We start from the raw sequence: 22,204 nt of genomic DNA, 5'->3' as shown, positions 1-22,204 counted from the left end.
AGGATATGTTTCAAAATGTCGTCAGGAGTCCCGACAGAACCCGAAAATGGCAGAAAATGCATATTTTTGGGGAAAAATCTTCGCTAAAAAAAGGTATTAAAATTTTTAAAAAACGGATTTTCTTCAGAAACACAATACTGGTGCTGTAGTTGTAGGAGATGCCTCAAAACGTCATCAGGAGTCCCGACAGAACCCGAAAATGGCAGAAAATATCAATTTTTGGAAAACTTTTTTTCGCTAAAATGTCGGGGTTATGCAAAAAGTAAAAAAAAAAGGATTTGCTTTAGCAGCATAATACTGGTGTTGTAGTTGTAGGAGATGTCTCAAAATGTCATCAGGAGTCCCAACAAAACCCAAAATAGGCAGGAAATGCATATTTTTGGAAAACTTTTTTCGCAAGAAAAAAGTCAAAAAAATTCAAGAAAACTTATTAGCTTCAGTAGCACAATACAGGTGCTGTAGTTGTAAGAGATGTCTCGAAACGTCATCAGGAGTCCCGACAGAACCCGAAAATGGCAGAAAATGCATACTTTTGGGGAAAAATCTTCGCTAAAAAAAGGTATTAAAATTTTTAAAAAACGGATTTGCTTCAGAAACACAATACTGGTGCTGTAGTTGTAGGAGATGTCTCAAAACGTCATCAGGAGTCCCGACAGAACCCGAAAATGGCAGAAAATGCATATTTTTGAAAAACTTTTTTTCGCTAAAATTTCGTAAGGGGGGACCCTTATGCAAAAATCCAAAAAAATGTATTTACTTCAGCAGCACAATACAGGTGCTGCAGCTGTAGGATATGTTTCAAAATGTCGTCAGGAGTCCCGGCAGAACCCGAAAATGGAAGAAAATGCATATTTTTGGGGAAAAATCTACGCTAAAAAAGGTATTAAAATTTTTTAAAAATGGATTTGCTTCAGAAACACAATACTGGTGCTGTAGTTGTAGGAGACGTCTCAAAACGTCATCAGGAGTCCCGACAGAACCTGAAAATGGCAGAAAATGCATATTTTTGGGGAAAAATCTACGCTAAAAAAGGTATTAAAATTTTTTTAAAAATGGATTTGCTTCAGAAACACAATACTGGTGCTGTAGTTGTAGGAGACGTCTCAAAACATCATCAGGAGTCCCGACAGAACCCGAAAATGGCAGAAAATGCATATTTTTGAAAAACTTTTTTTCGCTAAAATTTCGTAAGGGGGGACCCTTATGCAAAAATCCAAAAAAATGTATTTACTTCCGCAGCACAATACAGGTGCTGCAGCTGTAGGATATGTTTCAAAATGTCGTCAGGAGTCCCGGCAGAACCCGAAAATGGCAGAAAATGCATATTTTTGGGGAAAAATCTTCGCTAAAAAAAGGTATTAAAATTTTTAAAAAACGGATTTGCTTCAGAAACACAATACTGGTGCTGTAGTTGTAGGATATGTTTCAAAATGTTGTCAGGAGTCCCGGCGGAACCCGAAAATGGCAGAAAATGCATATTTTTGAAAAACTTTTTTTCGCTAAAATTTCGTAAGGGGGGACCCTTATGCAAAAATCCAAAAAAATGTATTTACTTCAGCAGCACAATACAGGTGCTGCAGCAGTAGGATATGTTTCAAAATGTTGTCAGGAGTCCCGACAGAACCCGGAAATGGCAGAAAATGCATATTTTTGAAAAACTTTTTTTCGCTAAAATTTCGTAAGGGGGGACCCTTATGCAAAAATCCAAAAAAATGTATTCACTTCAGCAGCACAATACAGGTGCTGCAGCAGTAGGATATGTTTCAAAATGTTGTCAGGAGTCCCGGCAGAACCCGAAAATGGCAGAAAATGCATACTTTTGGGGAAAAATCTTCGCTAAAAAAAGGTATTAAAATTTTTAAAAAACGGATTTGCTTCAGAAACACAATACTGGTGCTGTAGTTGTAGGAGATGTCTCAAAACGTGATCAGGAGTCCCGACAGAACCCGAAAATGGCAGAAAATGCATATTTTTGAAAAACTTTTTTTCGCTAAAATTTCGTAAGGGGGGACCCTTATGCAAAAATCCCAAAAAATGTATTTACTTCAGCAGCACAATACAGGTGCTGCAGCTGTAGGATATGTTTCAAAATGTCGTCAGGAGTCCCGGCAGAACCCGAAAATGGCAGAAAATGCATACTTTTGGGGAAAAATCTTCGCTAAAAAAAGGTATTAAAATTTTTAAAAAACGGATTTGCTTCAGAAACACAATACTGGTGCTGTAGTTGTAGGAGATGTCTCAAAACGTCATCAGGAGTCCCGACAGAACCCGAAAATGGCAGAAAATGCATATTTTTGAAAAACTTTTTTTCGCTAAAATTTCGTAAGGGGGGACCCTTATGCAAAAATCCCAAAAAATGTATTTACTTCAGCAGCACAATACAGGTGTTGCAGCTGTAGGATATGTTTCAAAATGTTGTCAGGAGTTCCTGCGGAACCCGAAAATGGCAGAAAATGCATATTTTGGGGGAAAAATTTTCGCTAAAAAAAGGTATTAAAATTTTTAAAAAACGGATTTGCTTCAGAAACACAATACTGGTGCTGTAGTTGTAGGAGACGTCTCAAAACGTCATCAGGAGTCCCGACAAAACCCGAAAATGGCAGAAAATGCATATTTTTGAAAAACTTTTTTTTCGCAAAAATTTCGTAAGGGGGGACCCTTACGCAAAAATCCAAAAAAATGTATTTACTTCAGCAGCACAATACAGGTGCTGCAGCTGTAGGATATGTTTCAAAATGTTGTCAGGAGTCCCGGCAGAACCCGAAAATGGCAGAAAATGCATACTTTTGGGGAAAAATCTTCGCTAAAAAAAGGTATTAAAATTTTTAAAAAACGGATTTGCTTCAGAAACACAATACTGGTGCTGTAGTTGTAGGAGATGTCTCAAAACGTCATCAGGAGTCCCGACAGAACCCGAAAATGGCAGAAAATGCATATTTTTGAAAAACTTTTTTTCGCTAAAATTTCGTAAGGGGGGACCCTTATGCAAAAATCCAAAAAAATGTATTTACTTCAGCAGCACAATACAGGTGCTGCAGCTGTAGGATATGTTTCAAAATGTCGTCAGGAGTCCCGACAGAACCCGAAAATGGCAGAAAATGCATATTTTTGGGGAAAAATCTTCGCTAAAAAAAGGTATTAAAATTTTTAAAAAACGGATTTGCTTCAGAAACACAATACTGGTGCTGTAGTTGTAGGAGACGTCTCAAAACGTCATCAGGAGTCCCGACAGAACCCGAAAATGGCAGAAAATGCATATTTTTGAAAAACTTTTTTTCGCTAAAATTTCGTAAGGGGGGACCCTTATGCAAAAATCCAAAAAAATGTATTTACTTCGGCAGCACAATACAGGTGCTGCAGCTGTAGGATATGTTTCAAAATGTCGTCAGGAGTCCCGACAGAACCCGAAAATGGCAGAAAATGCATATTTTTGGGGAAAAATCTACGCTAAAAAAGGTATTAAAATTTTTTTAAAAAGGATTTGCTTCAGAAACACAATACTGGTGCTGTAGTTGTAGGAGACGTCTCAAAACGTCATCAGGAGTCCCGACAGAACCCGAAAATGGCAGAAAATGCATATTTTTGAAAAACTTTTTTTTCGCTAAAATTTCGTAAGGGGGGTCCCTTATGCAAAAATCCAAAAAAATGTATTCACTTCAGCAGCACAATACAGGTGCTGCAGCTGTAGGATATGTTTCAAAATGTCGTCAGGAGTCCCGACAGAACCCGAAAATGGCAGAAAATGCATTTTTTGGGGGAAAAATCTTCGCTAAAAAAAGGTATTAAAATTTTTAAAAAACGGATTTGCTTCAGAAACACAATACTGGTGCTGTAGTTGTAGGAGATGTCTCAAAACGTCATCAGGAGTCCCGACAGAACCCGAAAATGGCAGAAAATGCATATTTTTGAAAAACTTTTTTTCGCTAAAATTTCGTAAGGGGGGACCCTTATGCAAAAATCCCCAAAAATGTATTTACTTCAGCAGCACAATACAGGTGCTGCAGCTGTAGGATATGTTTCAAAATGTCGTCAGGAGTCCCGACAGAACCCGAAAATGGCAGAAAATGCATATTTTTGGGGAAAAATCTACGCTATAAAAGGTATTAAAATCTTTTAAAAAATGGATTTGCTTCAGAAACACAATACTGGTGCTGTAGTTGTAGGAGACGTCTCAAAACATCATCAGGAGTCCCGACAGAACCCGAAAATGGCAGAAAATGCATATTTTTGAAAAACTTTTTTTCGCTAAAATTTCGTAAGGGGGGACCCTTATGCAAAAATCCAAAAAAATGTATTTACTTCAGCAGCACAATACAGGTGTTGCAGCTGTAGGATATGTTTCAAAATGTTGTCAGGAGTCCCGGCAGAACCCGAAAATGGCAGAAAATGCATAATTTGGGGGGAAAATCTTCGCTGAAAAAGGTATTAATATTTTTAAAAAACGGATTTGCTTCAGAAACACAATACTGGTGCTGTAGTTGTAGGAGATGTCTCAAAACGTCATCAGGAGTTCCGACAGAACCCGAAAATGGCAGAAAATGCACATTTTTGAAAAACTTTTTTTCGCTAAAATTTCGTAAGGGGGGAGGGACCCTTATGCAAAAATCCAAAAAAATGTATTTACTTCAGCAGCACAATACAGGTGCTGCAGCTGTAGGATATGTTTCAAAATGTCGTCAGGAGTCCCGACAGAACCCGAAAATGGCAGAAAATGCATATTTTTGGGGAAAAATCTTCGCTAAAAAAAGGTATTAAAATTTTAAAAAAACGGATTTGCTTCAGAAACACAATACTGGTGCTGTAGTTGTAGGAGATGTCTCAAAACGTCATCAGGAGTCCCGACAGAACCCGAAAATGGCAGAAAATGCATATTTTTGGGGAAAAATCTACGCTAAAAAAGGTATTAAAATTTTTTAAAAAATGGATTTGCTTCAGAAACACAATACTGGTGCTGTAGTTGTAGGAGACGTCTCAAAACATCATCAGGAGTCCCGACAGAACCCGAAAATGGCAGAAAATGCATATTTTATAAAAACTTTTTTTCGCTAAAATTTCGTAAGGGGGGACCCTTATGCAAAAATCCAAAAAAATGTATTTACTTCCGCAGCACAATACAGGTGCTGCAGCTGTAGGATATGTTTCAAAATGTCGTCAGGAGTCCCGGCAGAACCCGAAAATGGCAGAAAATGCATATTTTTGGGGAAAAATCTTCGCTAAAAAAAGGTATTAAAATTTTTAAAAAACGGATTTGCTTCAGAAACACAATACTGGTGCTGTAGTTGTAGGATATGTTTCAAAATGTTGTCAGGAGTCCCGGCGGAACCCGAAAATGGCAGAAAATGCATATTTTTGAAAAACTTTTTTTCGCTAAAATTTCGTAAGGGGGGACCCTTATGCAAAAATCCAAAAAAATGTATTCACTTCAGCAGCACAATACAGGTGCTGCAGCTGTAGGATATGTTTCAAAATGTCGTCAGGAGTCCCGGCAGAACCCGAAAATGGCAGAAAATGCATATTTTTGGGGAAAAATCTTCGCTAAAAAAAGGTATTAAAATTTTTAAAAAACGGATTTGCTTCAGAAACACAATACTGGTGCTGTAGTTGTAGGAGACGTCTCAAAACGTCATCAGGAGTCCCGGCAGAACCCGAAAATGGCAGAAAATGCATATTTTTGAAAAACTTTTTTTTGCTAAAATTTCGTAAGGGGGGACCCTTATGCAAAAATCCAAAAAAATGTATTTACTTTAGCAGCACAATATAGGTGCTGCAGCTGTAGGATATGTTTCAAAATGTCGTCAGGAGTCCCGACAGAACCCGAAAATGGCAGAAAATGCATACTTTTGGGGAAAAATCTTCGCTAAAAAAAGGTATTAAAATTTTTAAAAAACGGATTGGCTTCAGAAACACAATACTGGTGCTGTAGTTGTAGGAGATGTCTCAAAACGTCATCAGGAGTCCCGGCAGAACCCGAAAATGGCAGAAAATGCATATTTTTGAAAAACTTTTTTTCCGCTAAAATTTCGTAAGGGGGGACCCTTATGCAAAAATCCCAAAAAATTTATTTACTTCAGCAGCACAATGCAGGTGCTGCAGCTGTAGGATATGTTTCAAAATGTCGTCAGGAGTCCCGACAGAACCCGAAAATGGCAGAAAATGCATATTTTTGGGGAAAAATCTACGCTAAAAAAGGTATTACAATTTTTTAAAAAACGGATTTGCTTCAGAAACACAATACTGGTGCTGTAGTTGTAGGAGATGTCTCAAAACGTCATCAGGAGTCCCGACAGAACCCGAAAATGGCAGAAAATGCATATTTTTGAAAAACTTTTTTTCGCTAAAATTTCGTAAGGGGGGACCCTTATGCAAAAATCCAAAAAAATGTATTTACTTCAGCAGCACAATACAAGTGCTGCAGCTGTAGGATATGTTTCAAAATGTCGTCAGGAGTCCCGACAGAACCCGAAAATGGCAGAAAATGCATATTTTTGGGGAAAAATCTACGCTAAAAAAGGTATTAAAATTTTTTAAAAAACGGATTTGCTTCAGAAACACAATACTGGTGCTGTAGTTGTAGGAGACGTCTCAAAACGTCATCAGGAGTCCCGACAGAACCCGAAAATGGCAGAAAATGCATATTTTTGAAAAACTTTTTTTCCGCTAAAATTTCGTAAGGGGGGACCGGGACCCTTATGCAAAAATCCAAAAAAATGTATTTACTTCGGCAGCACAATACAGGTGTTGCAGCTGTAGGAAATGTTTAAAAATGTCGTCAGGAGTCCCGACAGAACATGGAAATGGCAGAAAATGCATATTTTTGAAAAACTTTTTTCGCTAAAATTTCGTAAGGGGGGACCCTTATGCAAAAATCCAAAAAAATGTATTTACTTCAGCAGCACAATACAGGTGCTGCAGCTGTAGGATATGTTTCAAAATGTCGTCAGGAGTCCCGACAGAACCCGAAAATGGCAGAAAATGCATTTTTGGGGGGAAAAATCTTCGCTAAAAAAAGGTATTAAAATTTTTAAAAAACGGATTTGCTTCAGAAACACAATACTGGTGCTGTAGTTGTAGGAGATGTCTCAAAACGTCATCAGGAGTTCCGACAGAACCCGAAAATGGCAGAAAATGCACATTTTTGAAAAACTTTTTTTCGCTAAAATTTCGTAAGGGGGGACCCTTATGCAAAAATCCAAAAAAATGTATTTACTTCGGCAGCACAATACAGGTGCTGCAGCTGTAGGAAATGTTTCAAAATATCGTCAGGAGTCCCGACAGAACCCGAAAATGGCAGAAAATGCATATTTTTGGGGAAAAATCTTCGCTAAATAAGGTATTAAAATTTAAAAAAAACGGATTTGCTTCAGAAACACAATACTGGTGCTGTAGTTGTAGGAGATGTCTCAAAACGTCATCAGGAGTTCCGACAGAACCCGAAAATGGCAGAAAATGCACATTTTTGAAAAACTTTTTTTCGCTAAAATTTCGTAAGGGGGGACCCTTATGCAAAAATCCAAAAAAATGTATTTACTTCGGCAGCACAATACAGGTGTTGCAGCTGTAGGAAATGTTTCAAAATGTCGTCAGGAGTCCCGACAGAACCCGGAAATGGCAGAAAATGCATATTATTGGGGAAAAATCTTTGCTAAAAAAGGTATTAAAATTTTTAAAAAACGGATTTGCTTCAGAAACACAATACTGGTGCTGTAGTTGTAGGAGATGTCTCAAAACGTCATCAGGAGTTCCGACAGAACCCGAAAATGGCAGAAAATGCACATTTTTGAAAAACTTTTTTTCGCTAAAATTTCGTAAGGGGGGACCCTTATGCAAAAATCCAAAAAAATGTATTTACTTCGGCAGCACAATACAGGTGTTGCAGCTGTAGGAAATGTTTCAAAATGTCGTCAGGAGTCCCGACAGAACCCGGAAATGGCAGAAAATGCACATTTTTGAAAAACTTTTTTTCGCTAAAATTTCGTAAGGGGGGACCCTTATGCAAAAATCCAAAAAAATGTATTTACTTCGGTAGCACAATACAGGTGTTGCAGCTGTAGGATATGTTTCAAAATGTCGTCAGGAGTCCCGACAGAACCCGAAAATGGCAGAAAATGCATATTTTTGAAAAACTTTTTTTCGCTAAAATTTCGTAAGGGGGGAACCCTTATGCAAAAATCCAAAAAAATGTATTTACTTCAGCAGCACAATACAGGTGCTGCAGCTGTAGGATATGTTTCAAAATGTCGTCAGGAGTCTCGACAGAACCCGAAAATGGCAGAAAATGCATTTTTTGGGGGAAAAATCTTCGCTAAAAAAAGGTATTAAAATTTTTAAAAAACGGATTTGCTTCAGAAACACAATACTGGTGCTGTAGTTGTAGGAGATGTCTCAAAACGTCATCGGGAGTCTTGACAAAACCTGAAAATGGCAGAAAATGCACATTTTTTAAAAACTTTTTTTCGCTAAAATTTCGTAAGGGGGGACCCTTATGCAAAAATCCCAAAAAATTTATTTACTTCAGCAGCACAATACAGGTGCTGCAGCTGTAGGATATGTTTCAAAATGTCGTCAGGAGTCCCGACAGAACCCGAAAATGGCAGAAAATGCATTTTTGGGGGGAAAAATCTTCGCTAAATAAGGTATTAAAATTTAAAAAAAACGGATTTGCTTCAGAAACATAATACTGGTGCTGTAGTTGTAGGAGATGTCTCAAAACGTCATCAGGAGTCCCGACAGAACCCGAAAATGGCAGAAAATGCATATTTTTGAAAAACTTTTTTTCGCTAAAATTTCGTAAGGGGGGACCCTTATGCAAAAATCCAAAAAAATGTATTTACTTCAGCAGCACAATACAGGTGCTGCAGCTGTAGGATATGTTTCAAAATGTCGTCAGGAGTCCCGACAGAACCCGAAAATGGCAGAAAATGCATTTTTGGGGGGAAAAATCTTCGCTAAAAAAAGGTATTAAAATTTTTAAAAAACGGATTTGCTTCAGAAACACAATACTGGTGCTGTAGTTGTAGGAGATGTCTCAAAACGTCATCAGGAGTTCCGACAGAACCCGAAAATGGCAGAAAATGCACATTTTTGAAAAACTTTTTTTCGCTAAAATTTCGTAAGGGGGGACCCTTATGCAAGAATCCAAAAAAATGTATTTACTTCGGCAGCACAATACAGGTGCTGCAGCTGTAGGAAATGTTTCAAAATGTCGTCAGGAATCCCGACAGAACCCGAAAATGGCAGAAAATGCATTTTTGGGGGGAAAAATCTTCGCTAAAAAAAGGTATTAAAATTTTTCAAAAACGGATTTGCTTCAGAAACACAATACTGGTGCTGTAGTTGTAGGAGATGTCTCAAAACGTCATCAGGAGTTCCGACAGAACCCGAAAATGGCAGAAAATTTACATTTTGGAAAAACTTTTTTTCGCTAAAATTTCGTAAGGGGGGACCCTTATGCAAAAATCCCAAAAAATGTATTTACTTCGGCAGCACAATACAGGTGCTGCAGCTGTAGGAAATGTTTCAAAATGTCGTCAGGAGTCCCGACAGAACCCGAAAATGGCAGAAAATGCATTTTTTGGGGGAAAAATCTTCGCTAAAAAAAGGTATTAAAATTTTTAAAAAACGGATTTGCTTCAGAAACACAATACTGGTGCTGCAGTTGTAGGAGATGTCTCAAAACGTCATCAGGAGTCCCGACAGAACCCGAAAATGGCAGAAAATGCACATTTTTGAAAAACTTTTTTTCGCTAAAATTTCGTAAGGGGGGACCCTTATGCAAAAATCCCAAAAAATGTATTTACTTCGGCAGCACAATACAGGTGCTGCAGCTGTAGGATATGTTTCAAAATGTCGTCAGGAGTCCCGACAGAACCCGAAAATGGCAGAAAATGCACATTTTTGAAAAACTTTTTTTCGCTAAAATTTCGTAAGGGGGGACCCTTATGCAAGAATCCAAAAAAATGTATTTACTTCGGCAGCACAATACAGGTGCTGCAGCTGTAGGATATGTTTCAAAATGTCGTCAGGAGTCCCGACAGAACCCGAAAATGGCAGAAAATGCATTTTTTGGGGGAAAAATCTTCGCTAAAAAAAGGTATTAAAATTTTTAAAAAACGGATTTGCTTCAGAAACACAATACTGGTGCTGCAGTTGTAGGAGATGTCTCAAAACGTCATCAGGAGTCCCGACAGAACCCGAAAATGGCAGAAAATGCACATTTTTGAAAAACTTTTTTTCGCTAAAATTTCGTAAGGGGGGACCCTTATGCAAAAATCCAAAAAAATGTATTTACTTCAGCAGCACAATACAGGTGCTGCAGCTGTAGGATATGTTTCAAAATGTCGTCAGGAGTCCCGACAGAACCCGAAAATGGCAGAAAATGCATTTTTGGGGGGAAAAATCTTTGCTAAAAAAAGGTATTAAAATTTTTAAAAAACGGATTTGCTTCAGAAACACAATTCTGGTGCTGTAGTTGTAGGAGATGTCTCAAAACATCATCAGGAGTTCCGACAGAACCCGAAAATGGCAGAAAATGCACATTTTTGAAAAACTTTTTTTCGCTAAAATTTCGTAAGGGGGGACCCTTATGCAAAAATCCAAAAAAATGTATTTACTTCGGCAGCACAATACAGGTGTTGCAGCTGTAGGAAATGTTTCAAAATGTCGTCAGGAGTCTCGACAGAACCCGAAAATGGCAGAAAATGCATTTTTTGGGGGAAAAATCTTCGCTAAAAAAAGGTATTAAAATTTTTAAAAAACGGATTTGCTTCAGAAACACAATACTGGTGCTGTAGTTGTAGGAGATGTCTCAAAACGTCATCAGGAGTTCCGACAGAACCCGAAAATGGCAGAAAATGCACATTTTTGAAAAACTTTTTTTCGCTAAAATTTCGTAAGGGGGGACCCTTATGCAAAAATCCAAAAAAATGTATTTACTTCGGCAGCACAATACAGGTGCTGCAGCTGTAGGAAATGTTTCAAATTGTCGTCAGGAGTCCCGACAGAACCCGAAAATGGCAGAAAATGCATTTTTTGGGGGAAAAATCTTCGCTAAAACAAGGTATTAAAATTTTTCAAAAACGGATTTGCTTCAGAAACACAATACTGGTGCTGTAGTTGTAGGAGATGTCTCAAAACGTCATCAGGAGTTCCGACAGAACCCGAAAATGGCAGAAAATGCACATTTTTGAAAAACTTTTTTTCGCTAAAATTTCGTAAGGGGGGACCCTTATGCAAAAATCCAAAAAAATGTATTTACTTCGGCAGCACAATACAGGTGCTGCAGCTGTAGGAAATGTTTCAAAATGTCGTCAGGAGTCCCGACAGAACCCGAAAATGGCAGAAAATGCATTTTTTTGGGGAAAAATCTTCGCTAAAACAAGGTATTAAAATTTTTCAAAAACGGATTTGCTTCAGAAACACAATACTGGTGCTGTAGTTGTAGGAGATGTCTCAAAACGTCATCAGGAGTTCCGACAGAACCCGAAAATGGCAGAAAATGCACATTTTTGAAAAACTTTTTTTCGCTAAAATTTCGTAAGGGGGGACCCTTATGCAAAAATCCAAAAAAATGTATTTACTTCAGCAGCACAATACAGGTGCTGCAGCTGTAGGATATGTTTCAAAATGTCGTCAGGAGTCCCGACAGAACCCGAAAATGGCAGAAAATGCATTTTTGGGGGGAAAAATCTTCGCTAAAAAAAGGTATTAAAATTTTTAAAAAACGGATTTGCTTCAGAAACACAATACTGGTGCTGTAGTTGTAGGAGATGTCTCAAAACGTCATCAGGAGTCCCGACAGAACCCGAAAATGGCAGAAAATGCATATTTTTGAAAAACTTTTTTTCGCTAAAATTTCCTAAGGGGGGACCCTTATGCAAAAATCCAAAAAAATGTATTTACTTCGGCAGCACAATACAGGTGCTGCAGCTGTAGGATATGTTTCAAAATGTCGTCAGGAGTCCCGACAGAACCCGAAAATGGCAGAAAATGCATTTTTGGGGGGAAAAATCTTCGCTAAAAAAAGGTATTAAAATGTTAAAAAAACGGATTTGCTTCAGAAACACAATACTGGTGCTGTAGTTGTAGGAGATGTCTCAAAACGTCATCAGGAGTCCCGACAGAACCCGAAAATGGCAGAAAATGCACATTTTTGAAAAACTTTTTTTCGCTAAAATTTCGTAAGGGGGGACCCTTATGCAAAAATCCAAAAAAATGTATTTACTTCAGCAGCACAATACAGGTGCTGCAGCTGTAGGATATGTTTCAAAATGTCGTCAGGAGTCTCGACAGAAACCGAAAATGGCAGAAAATGCATTTTTTTGGGGAAAAATCTTCGCTAAAAAAAGGTATTAAAATTTTTAAAAAACGGATTTGCTTCAGAAACACAATACTGGTGCTGTAGTTGTAGGAGATGTCTCAAAACGTCATCAGGAGTTCCGACAGAACCCGAAAATGGCAGAAAATGCACATTTTGGAAAAACTTTTTTTCGCTAAAATTTCGTAAGGGGGGACCCTTATGCAAAAATCCAAAAAAATGTATTTACTTCGGCAGCACAATACAGGTGCTGCAGCTGTAGGAAATGTTTCAAAATGTCGTCAGGAGTCCCGACAGAACCCGAAAATGGCAGAAAATGCATTTTTTGGGGGAAAAATCTTCGCTAAAAAAAGGTATTAAAATTTTTCAAAAACGGATTTGCTTCAGAAACACAATACTGGTGCTGTAGTTGTAGGAGATGTCTCAAAACGTCATCAGGAGTTCCGACAGAACCCGAAAATGGCAGAAAATGCACATTTTTGAAAAACTTTTTTTCGCTAAAATTTCGTAAGGGGGGACCCTTATGCAAAAATCCCAAAAAATGTATTTACTTCGGCAGCACAATACAGGTGTTGCAGCTGTAGGAAATGTTTCAAAATGTCGTCAGGAGTCCTGACAGAACCCGGAAATGGCAGAAAATGCATATTTTTGGGGAAAAATCTTTGCTAAAAAAGGTATTAAAATTTTTAAAAAACGGATTTGCTTCAGAAACACAATACTGGTGCTGTAGTTGTAGGAGATGTCTCAAAACGTCATCAGGAGTCCCGACAGAACCCGAAAATGGCAGAAAATGCATATTTTTGAAAAACTTTTTTTCGCTAAAATTTCGTAAGGGGGGACCCTTATGCAAAAATCCAAAAAAATGTATTTACTTCGGCAGCACAATAGAGGTGTTGCAGCTGTAGGAAATGTTTCAAAATGTCGTCAGGAGTCCCGACAGAACCCGAAAATGGCAGAAAATGCATTTTTGGGGGGAAAAATCTTCGCTAAAAAAAGGTATTAAAATTTTTAAAAAACGGATTTGCTTCAGAAACACAATACTGGTGCTGTAGTTGTAGGAGATGTCTCAAAACGTCATCAGGAGTTCCGACAGAACCCGAAAATGGCAGAAAACGCACATTTTGGAAAAACTTTTTTTCGCTAAAATTTCGTAAGGGGGGACCCTTATGCAAAAATCCAAAAAAATGTATTTACTTCGGCAGCACAATACAGGTGTTGCAGCTGTAGGAAATGTTTCAAAATGTCGTCAGGAGTCCCGACAGAACCCGAAAATGGCAGAAAATGCATTTTTTGGGGGAAAAATCTTCGCTAAAAAAAGGTATTAAAATTTAAAAAAAACGGATTTGCTTCAGAAACACAATACTGGTGCTGTAGTTGTAGGAGATGTCTCAAAACGTCATCAGGAGTCCCGACAGAACCCGAAAATGGCAGAAAATGCATATTTTTGAAAAACTTTTTTTCGCTAAAATTTCGTAAGGGGGGACCCTTATGCAAAAATCCAAAAAAATGTATTTACATCAGCAGCACAATACAGGTGCTGCAGCTGTAGGAAATGTTTCAAAATGTCGTCAGGAGTCTCGACAGAACCCGAAAATGGCAGAAAATGCATTTTTTGGGGGAAAAATCTTCGCTAAAAAAAGGTATTAAAATTTTTAAAAAACGGATTTGCTTCAGAAACACAATACTGGTGCTGTAGTTGTAGGAGATGTCTCAAAACGTCATCAGGAGTTCCGACAGAACCCGAAAATGGCAGAAAATGCACATTTTTGAAAAACTTTTTTTCGCTAAAATTTCGTAAGGGGGGACCCTTATGCAAAAATCCAAAAAAATGTATTTACTTCGGCAGCACAATACAGGTGTTGCAGCTGTAGGAAATGTTTCAAAATGTCGTCAGGAGTCTCGACAGAACCCGAAAATGGCAGAAAATGCATTTTTTGGGGGAAAAATCTTCGCTAAAAAAAGGTATTAAAATTTTTAAAAAACGGATTTGCTTCAGAAACACAATACTGGTGCTGTAGTTGTAGGAGATGTCTCAAAATGTCATCAGGAGTTCCGACAGAACCCGAAAATGGCAGACAATGCACATTTTTGAAAAACTTTTTTTCGCTAAAATTTCGTAAGGGGGGACCCTTATGCAAAAATCCAAAAAAATGTATTTACTTCGGCAGCACAATACAGGTGCTGCAGCTGTAGGAAATGTTTCAAAATGTCGTCAGGAGTCCCGACAGAACCCGAAAATGGCAGAAAATGCATTTTTGGGGGGAAAAATCTTCGCTAAAAAAAGGTATTAAAATTTTTAAAAAACGGATTTGCTTCAGAAACACAATACTGGTGCTGTAGTTGTAGGAGATGTCTCAAAACGTCATCAGGAGTTCCGACAGAACCCGAAAATGGCAGAAAATGCACATTTTTGAAAAACTTTTTTTCGCTAAAATTTCGTAAGGGGGGACCCTTATGCAAAAATCCAAAAAAATGTATTTACTTCGGCAGCACAATACAGGTGCTGCAGCTGTAGGAAATGTTTCAAAATGTCGTCAGGAGTCCCGACAGAACCCGAAAATGGCAGAAAATGCATTTTTTGGGGGAAAAATCTTCGCTAAAAAAAGGTATTAAAATTTTTAGAAAACGGATTTGCTTCAGAAACACAATACTGGTGCTGTAGTTGTAGGAGATGTCTCAAAACGTCATCAGGAGTTCCGACAGAACCCGAAAATGGCAGAAAATGCACATTTTTGAAAAACTTTTTTTCGCTAAAATTTCGTAAGGGGGGACCCTTATGCAAAAATCCAAAAAAATGTATTTACTTCGGCAGCACAATACAGGTGCTGCAGCTGTAGGATATGTTTCAAAATGTCGTCAGGAGTCCCGACAGAACCCGAAAATGGCAGAAAATAAATTTTTGGGGGGAAAAATCTTCGCTAAAAAAAGGTATTAAAATTTTTAAAAAACGGATTTGCTTCAGAAACACAATACTGGTGCTGTAGTTGTAGGAGATGTCTCAAAACGTCATCAGGAGTTCCGACAGAACCCGAAAATGGCAGAAAATGCACATTTTGGAAAAACTTTTTTTCGCTAAAATTTCGTAAGGGGGGACCCTTATGCAAAAATCCAAAAAAATGTATTTACTTCGGCAGCACAATACAGGTGTTGCAGCTGTAGGATATGTTTCAAAATGTCGTCAGGAGTCCTGACAGAACCCGGAAATGGCAGAAAATGCATATTTTTGGGGAAAAATCTTTGCTAAAAAAGGTATTAAAATTTTTAAAAAACGGATTTGCTTCAGAAACACAATACTGGTGCTGTAGTTGTAGGAGATGTCTCAAAACGTCATCAGGAGTTCCGACAGAACCCGAAAATGGCAGAAAATGCACATTTTTGAAAAACTTTTTTTCGCTAAAATTTCGTAAGGGGGGACCCTTATGCAAAAATCCAAAAAAATGTATTTACTTTGGCAGCACAATACAGGTGCTGCAGCTGTAGGATATGTTTCAAAATGTCGTCAGGAGTCCCGACAGAACCCGAAAATGGCAGAAAATAAATTTTTGGGGGGAAAAATCTTCGCTAAAAAAAGGCATTAAAATTTTTAAAAAACGGATTTGCTTCAGAAACACAATACTGGTGCTGTAGTTGTAGGAGATGTCTCAAAACGTCATCAGGAGTTCCGACAGAACCCGAAAATGGCAGAAAATGCACATTTTGGAAAAACTTTTTTTCGCTAAAATTTCGTAAGGGGGGACCCTTATGCAAAAATCCCAAAAAATGTATTTACTTCGGCAGCACAATACAGGTGCTGCAGCTGTAGGAAATGTTTCAAAATGTCGTCAGGAGTCCCGACAGAACCCGAAAATGGCAGAAAATGCATTTTTTGGGGGAAAAATCTTCGCTAAAAAAAGGTATTAAAATTTTTAAAAAACGGATTTGCTTCAGAAACACAATACTGGTGCTGTAGTTGTAGGAGATGTCTCAAAACGTCATCAGGAGTCCCGACAGAACCCGAAAATGGCAGAAAATGCATATTTTTGAAAAACTTTTTTTCGCTAAAATTTCGTAAGGGGGGACCCTTATGCAAAAATCCAAAAAAATGTATTTACTTCAGCAGCACAATACAGGTGCTGCAGCTGTAGGATATGTTTCAAAATGTCGTCAGGAGTCCCGACAGAACCCGAAAATGGCAGAAAATGCATTTTTGGGGGGAAAAATCTTCGCTAAAAAAAGGTATTAAAATTTTTAAAAAACGGATTTGCTTCAGAAACACAATACTGGTGCTGTAGTTGTAGGAGATGTCTCAAAACGTCATCAGGATTTCCGACAGAACCCGAAAATGGCAGAAAATGCACATTTTGGAAAAACTTTTTTTCGCTAAAATTTCGTAAGGGGGGACCCTTATGCAAAAATCCAAAAAAATGTATTTACTTCAGCAGCACAATACAGGTGCTGCAGCTGTAGGATATGTTTCAAAATGTCGTCAGGAGTCCCGACAGAACCCGAAAATGGCAGAAAATGCATTTTTTTGGGGAAAAATCTTCGCTAAAACAAGGTATTAAAATTTTTCAAAAACGGATTTGCTTCAGAAACACAATACTGGTGCTGTAGTTGTAGGAGATGTCTCAAAACGTCATCAGGAGTTCCGACAGAACCCGAAAATGGCAGAAAATGCACATTTTTGAAAAACTTTTTTTCGCTAAAATTTCGTAAGGGGGGACCCTTATGCAAAAATCCCAAAAAATGTATTTACTTCGGCAGCACAATACAGGTGTTGCAGCTGTAGGAAATGTTTCAAAATGTCGTCAGGAGTCCTGACAGAACCCGGAAATGGCAGAAAATGCATATTTTTGGGGAAAAATCTTTGCTAAAAAAGGTATTAAAATTTTTAAAAAACGGATTTGCTTCAGAAACACAATACTGGTGCTGTAGTTGTAGGAGATGTCTCAAAACGTCATCAGGAGTCCCGACAGAACCCGAAAATTGCAGAAAATGCATATTTTTGAAAAACTTTTTTTCGCTAAAATTTCGTAAGGGGGGACCCTTATGCAAAAATCCAAAAAAATGTATTTACTTCGGCAGCACAATACAGGTGTTGCAGCTGTAGGAAATGTTTCAAAATGTCGTCAGGAGTCCCGACAGAACCCGAAAATGGCAGAAAATGCATTTTTTGGGGGAAAAATCTTCGCTAAAAAAAGGTATTAAAATTTTTAAAAAACGGATTTGCTTCAGAAACACAATACTGGTGCTGTAGTTGTAGGAGATGTCTCAAAACGTCATCAGGAGTTCCGACAGAACCCGAAAATGGCAGAAAACGCACATTTTGGAAAAACTTTTTTTCGCTAAAATTTCGTAAGGGGGGACCCTTATGCAAAAATCCAAAAAAATGTATTTACTTCGGCAGCACAATACAGGTGTTGCAGCTGTAGGAAATGTTTCAAAATGTCGTCAGGAGTCCCGACAGAACCCGAAAATGGCAGAAAATGCATTTTTTGGGGGAAAAATCTTCGCTAAAAAAAGGTATTAAAATTTTAAAAAAACGGATTTGCTTCAGAAACACAATACTGGTGCTGTAGTTGTAGGAGATGTCTCAAAACGTCATCAGGAGTCCCGACAGAACCCGAAAATGGCAGAAAATGCATATTTTTGAAAAACTTTTTTTCGCTAAAATTTCGTAAGGGGGGACCCTTATGCAAAAATCCAAAAAAATGTATTTACATCAGCAGCACAATACAGGTGCTGCAGCTGTAGGAAATGTTTCAAAATGTCGTCAGGAGTCTCGACAGAACCCGAAAATGGCAGAAAATGCATTTTTTGGGGGAAAAATCTTCGCTAAAAAAAGGTATTAAAATTTTTAAAAAACGGATTTGCTTCAGAAACACAATACTGGTGCTGTAGTTGTAGGAGATGTCTCAAAACGTCATCAGGAGTTCCGACAGAACCCGAAAATGGCAGAAAATGCACATTTTTGAAAAACTTTTTTTCGCTAAAATTTCGTAAGGGGGGACCCTTATGCAAAAATCCAAAAAAATGTATTTACTTCGGCAGCACAATACAGGTGTTGCAGCTGTAGGAAATGTTTCAAAATGTCGTCAGGAGTCTCGACAGAACCCGAAAATGGCAGAAAATGCATTTTTTGGGGGAAAAATCTTCGCTAAAAAAAGGTATTAAAATTTTTAAAAAACGGATTTGCTTCAGAAACACAATACTGGTGCTGTAGTTGTAGGAGATGTCTCAAAACGTCATCAGGAGTTCCGACAGAACCCGAAAATGGCAGAAAATGCACATTTTTGAAAAACTTTTTTTCGCTAAAATTTCGTAAGGGGGGACCCTTATGCAAAAATCCAAAAAAATGTATTTACTTCGGCAGCACAATACAGGTGCTGCAGCTGTAGGAAATGTTTCAAAATGTCGTCAGGAGTCCCGACAGAACCCGAAAATGGCAGAAAATGCATTTTTGGGGGGAAAAATCTTCGCTAAAAAAAGGTATTAAAATTTTTATAAAACGGATTTGCTTCAGAAACACAATACTGGTGCTGTAGTTGTAGGAGATGTCTCAAAACGTCATCAGGAGTTCCGACAGAACCCGAAAATGGCAGAAAATGCACATTTTTGAAAAACTTTTTTTCGCTAAAATTTCGTAAGGGGGGACCCTTATGCAAAAATCCAAAAAAATGTATTTACTTCGGCAGCACAATACAGGTGCTGCAGCTGTAGGAAATGTTTCAAAATGTCGTCAGGAGTCCCGACAGAACCCGAAAATGGCAGAAAATGCATTTTTTGGGGGAAAAATCTTCGCTAAAAAAAGGTATTAAAATTTTTAGAAAACGGATTTGCTTCAGAAACACAATACTGGTGCTGTAGTTGTAGGAGATGTCTCAAAACGTCATCAGGAGTTCCGACAGAACCCGAAAATGGCAGAAAATGCACATTTTTGAAAAACTTTTTTTCGCTAAAATTTCGTAAGGGGGGACCCTTATGCAAAAATCCAAAAAAATGTATTTACTTCGGCAGCACAATACAGGTGTTGCAGCTGTAGGAAATGTTTCAAAATGTCGTCAGGAGTCTCGACAGAACCCGAAAATGGCAGAAAATGCATTTTTTGGGGGAAAAATCTTCGCTAAAAAAAGGTATTAAAATTTTTAAAAAACGGATTTGCTTCAGAAACACAATACTGGTGCTGTAGTTGTAGGAGATGTCTCAAAACGTCATCAGGAGTTCCGACAGAACCCGAAAATGGCAGAAAATGCACATTTTTGAAAAACTTTTTTTCGCTAAAATTTCGTAAGGGGGGACCCTTATGCAAAAATCCAAAAAAATGTATTTACTTCGGCAGCACAATACAGGTGCTGCAGCTGTAGGAAATGTTTCAAAATGTCGTCAGGAGTCCCGACAGAACCCGAAAATGGCAGAAAATGCATTTTTTGGGGGAAAAATCTTCGCTAAAAAAAGGTATTAAAATTTTTAGAAAACGGATTTGCTTCAGAAACACAATACTGGTGCTGTAGTTGTAGGAGATGTCTCAAAACGTCATCAGGAGTTCCGACAGAACCCGAAAATGGCAGAAAATGCACATTTTTGAAAAACTTTTTTTCGCTAAAATTTCGTAAGGGGGGACCCTTATGCAAAAATCCAAAAAAATGTATTTACTTCGGCAGCACAAAACAGGTGTTGCAGCTGTAGGATATGTTTCAAAATGTCGTCAGGAGTCCTGACAGAACCCGGAAATGGCAGAAAATGCATATTTTTGGGGAAAAATCTTTGCTAAAAAAGGTATTAAAATTTTTAAAAAACGGATTTGCTTCAGAAACACAATACTGGTGCTGTAGTTGTAGGAGATGTCCCAAAACGTCATCAGGAGTCCCGACAGAACCCGAAAATGGCAGAAAATGCATATTTTTGAAAAACTTTTTTTCGCAAAAATTTCATAAGGGGGGACCCTTATGCAAAAATCCAAAAAAATGTATTTACTTCAGCAGCACAATACAGGTGCTGCAGCTGTAGGATATGTTTCAAAATGTCGTCAGGAGTCCCGACAGAACCCGAAAATGGCAGAAAATGCATTTTTGGGGGGAAAAATCTTCGCTAAAAAAAGGTATTAAAATTTTTAAAAAACGGATTTGCTTCAGAAACACAATACTGGTGCTGTAGTTGTAGGAGATGTCTCAAAACGTCATCAGGAGTTCCGACAGAACCCGAAAATGGCAGAAAATGCACATTTTTGAAAAACTTTTTTTCGCTAAAATTTCGTAAGGGGGGACCCTTATGCAAAAATCCAAAAAAATGTATTTACTTCGGCAGCACAATACAGGTGCTGCAGCTGTAGGATATGTTTCAAAATGTCGTCAGGAGTCCCGACAGAACCCGAAAATGGCAGAAAATAAATTTTTGGGGGGAAAAATCTTCGCTAAAAAAAGGTATTAAAATTTTTAAAAAACGGATTTGCTTCAGAAACACAATACTGGTGCTGTAGTTGTAGGAGATGTCTCAAAACGTCATCAGGAGTTCCGACAGAACCCGAAAATGGCAGAAAATGCACATTTTGGAAAAACTTTTTTTCGCTAAAATTTCGTAAGGGGGGACCCTTATGCAAAAATCCCAAAAAATGTATTTACTTCAGCAGCACAATACAGGTGCTGCAGCTGTAGGAAATGTTTCAAAATGTCGTCAGGAGTCCCGACAGAACCCGAAAATGGCAGAAAATGCATTTTTTGGGGGAAAAATCTTCGCTAAAAAAAGGTATTAAAATTTTTAAAAAACGGATTTGCTTCAGAAACACAATACTGGTGCTGTAGTTGTAGGAGATGTCTCAAAACGTCATCAGGAGTCCCGACAGAACCCGAAAATGGCAGAAAATGCATATTTTTGAAAAACTTTTTTTCGCTAAAATTTCGTAAGGGGGGACCCTTATGCAAAAATCCAAAAAAATGTATTTACATCAGCAGCACAATACAGGTGCTGCAGCTGTAGGATATGTTTCAAAATGTCGTCAGGAGTCCCGACAGAACCCGAAAATGGCAGAAAATGCATTTTTGGGGGGAAAAATCTTCGCTAAAAAAAGGTATTAAAATTTTTAAAAAACGGATTTGCTTCAGAAACACAATACTGGTGCTGTAGTTGTAGGAGATGTCTCAAAACGTCATCAGGAGTCCCGACAGAACCCGAAAATGGCAGAAAATGCATATTTTTGAAAAACTTTTTTTCGCTAAAATTTCGTAAGGGGGGACCCTTATGCAAAAATCCAAAAAAATGTATTTACTTCAGCAGCACAATACAGGTGCTGCAGCTGTAGGAAATGTTTCAAAATGTCGTCAGGAGTCCCGACAGAACCCGAAAATGGCAGAAAATGCATTTTTTGGAAAAACTTTTTTTCGCTAAAATTTCGTAAGGGGGGACCCTTATGCAAAAATCCAAAAAAATGTATTTACTTCAGCAGCACAATACAGGTGCTGCAGCTGTAGGATATGTTTCAAAATGTCGTCAGGAGTCCCGACAGAACCCGAAAATGGCAGAAAATGCATTTTTGGGGGGAAAAATCTTCGCTAAAAAAAGGTATTAAAATTTTTAAAAAACGGATTTGCTTCAGAAACACAATACTGGTGCTGTAGTTGTAGGAGATGTCTCAAAACGTCATCAGGAGATCCGACAGAACCCGAAAATGGCAGAAAATGCACATTTTTGAAAAACTTTTTTTCGCTAAAATTTCGTAAGGGGGGACCCTTATGCAAAAATCCAAAAAAATGTATTTACTTCGGCAGCACAATACAGGTGCTGCAGCTGTAGGAAATGTTTCAAAATGTCGTCAGGAGTCCCGACAGAACCCGAAAATGGCAGAAAATGCATTTTTGGGGGGAAAAATCTTCGCTAAAACAAGGTATTAAAATTTTTCAAAAACGGATTTGTTTCAGA

This window comes from Nerophis ophidion, linkage group LG02 (assembly GCF_033978795.1).
Source record: "Nerophis ophidion isolate RoL-2023_Sa linkage group LG02, RoL_Noph_v1.0, whole genome shotgun sequence".
Classification (NCBI taxonomy): Eukaryota; Metazoa; Chordata; class Actinopteri; order Syngnathiformes; family Syngnathidae; genus Nerophis; species Nerophis ophidion.
Note: the sequence above shows the minus strand (reverse complement) of the source record.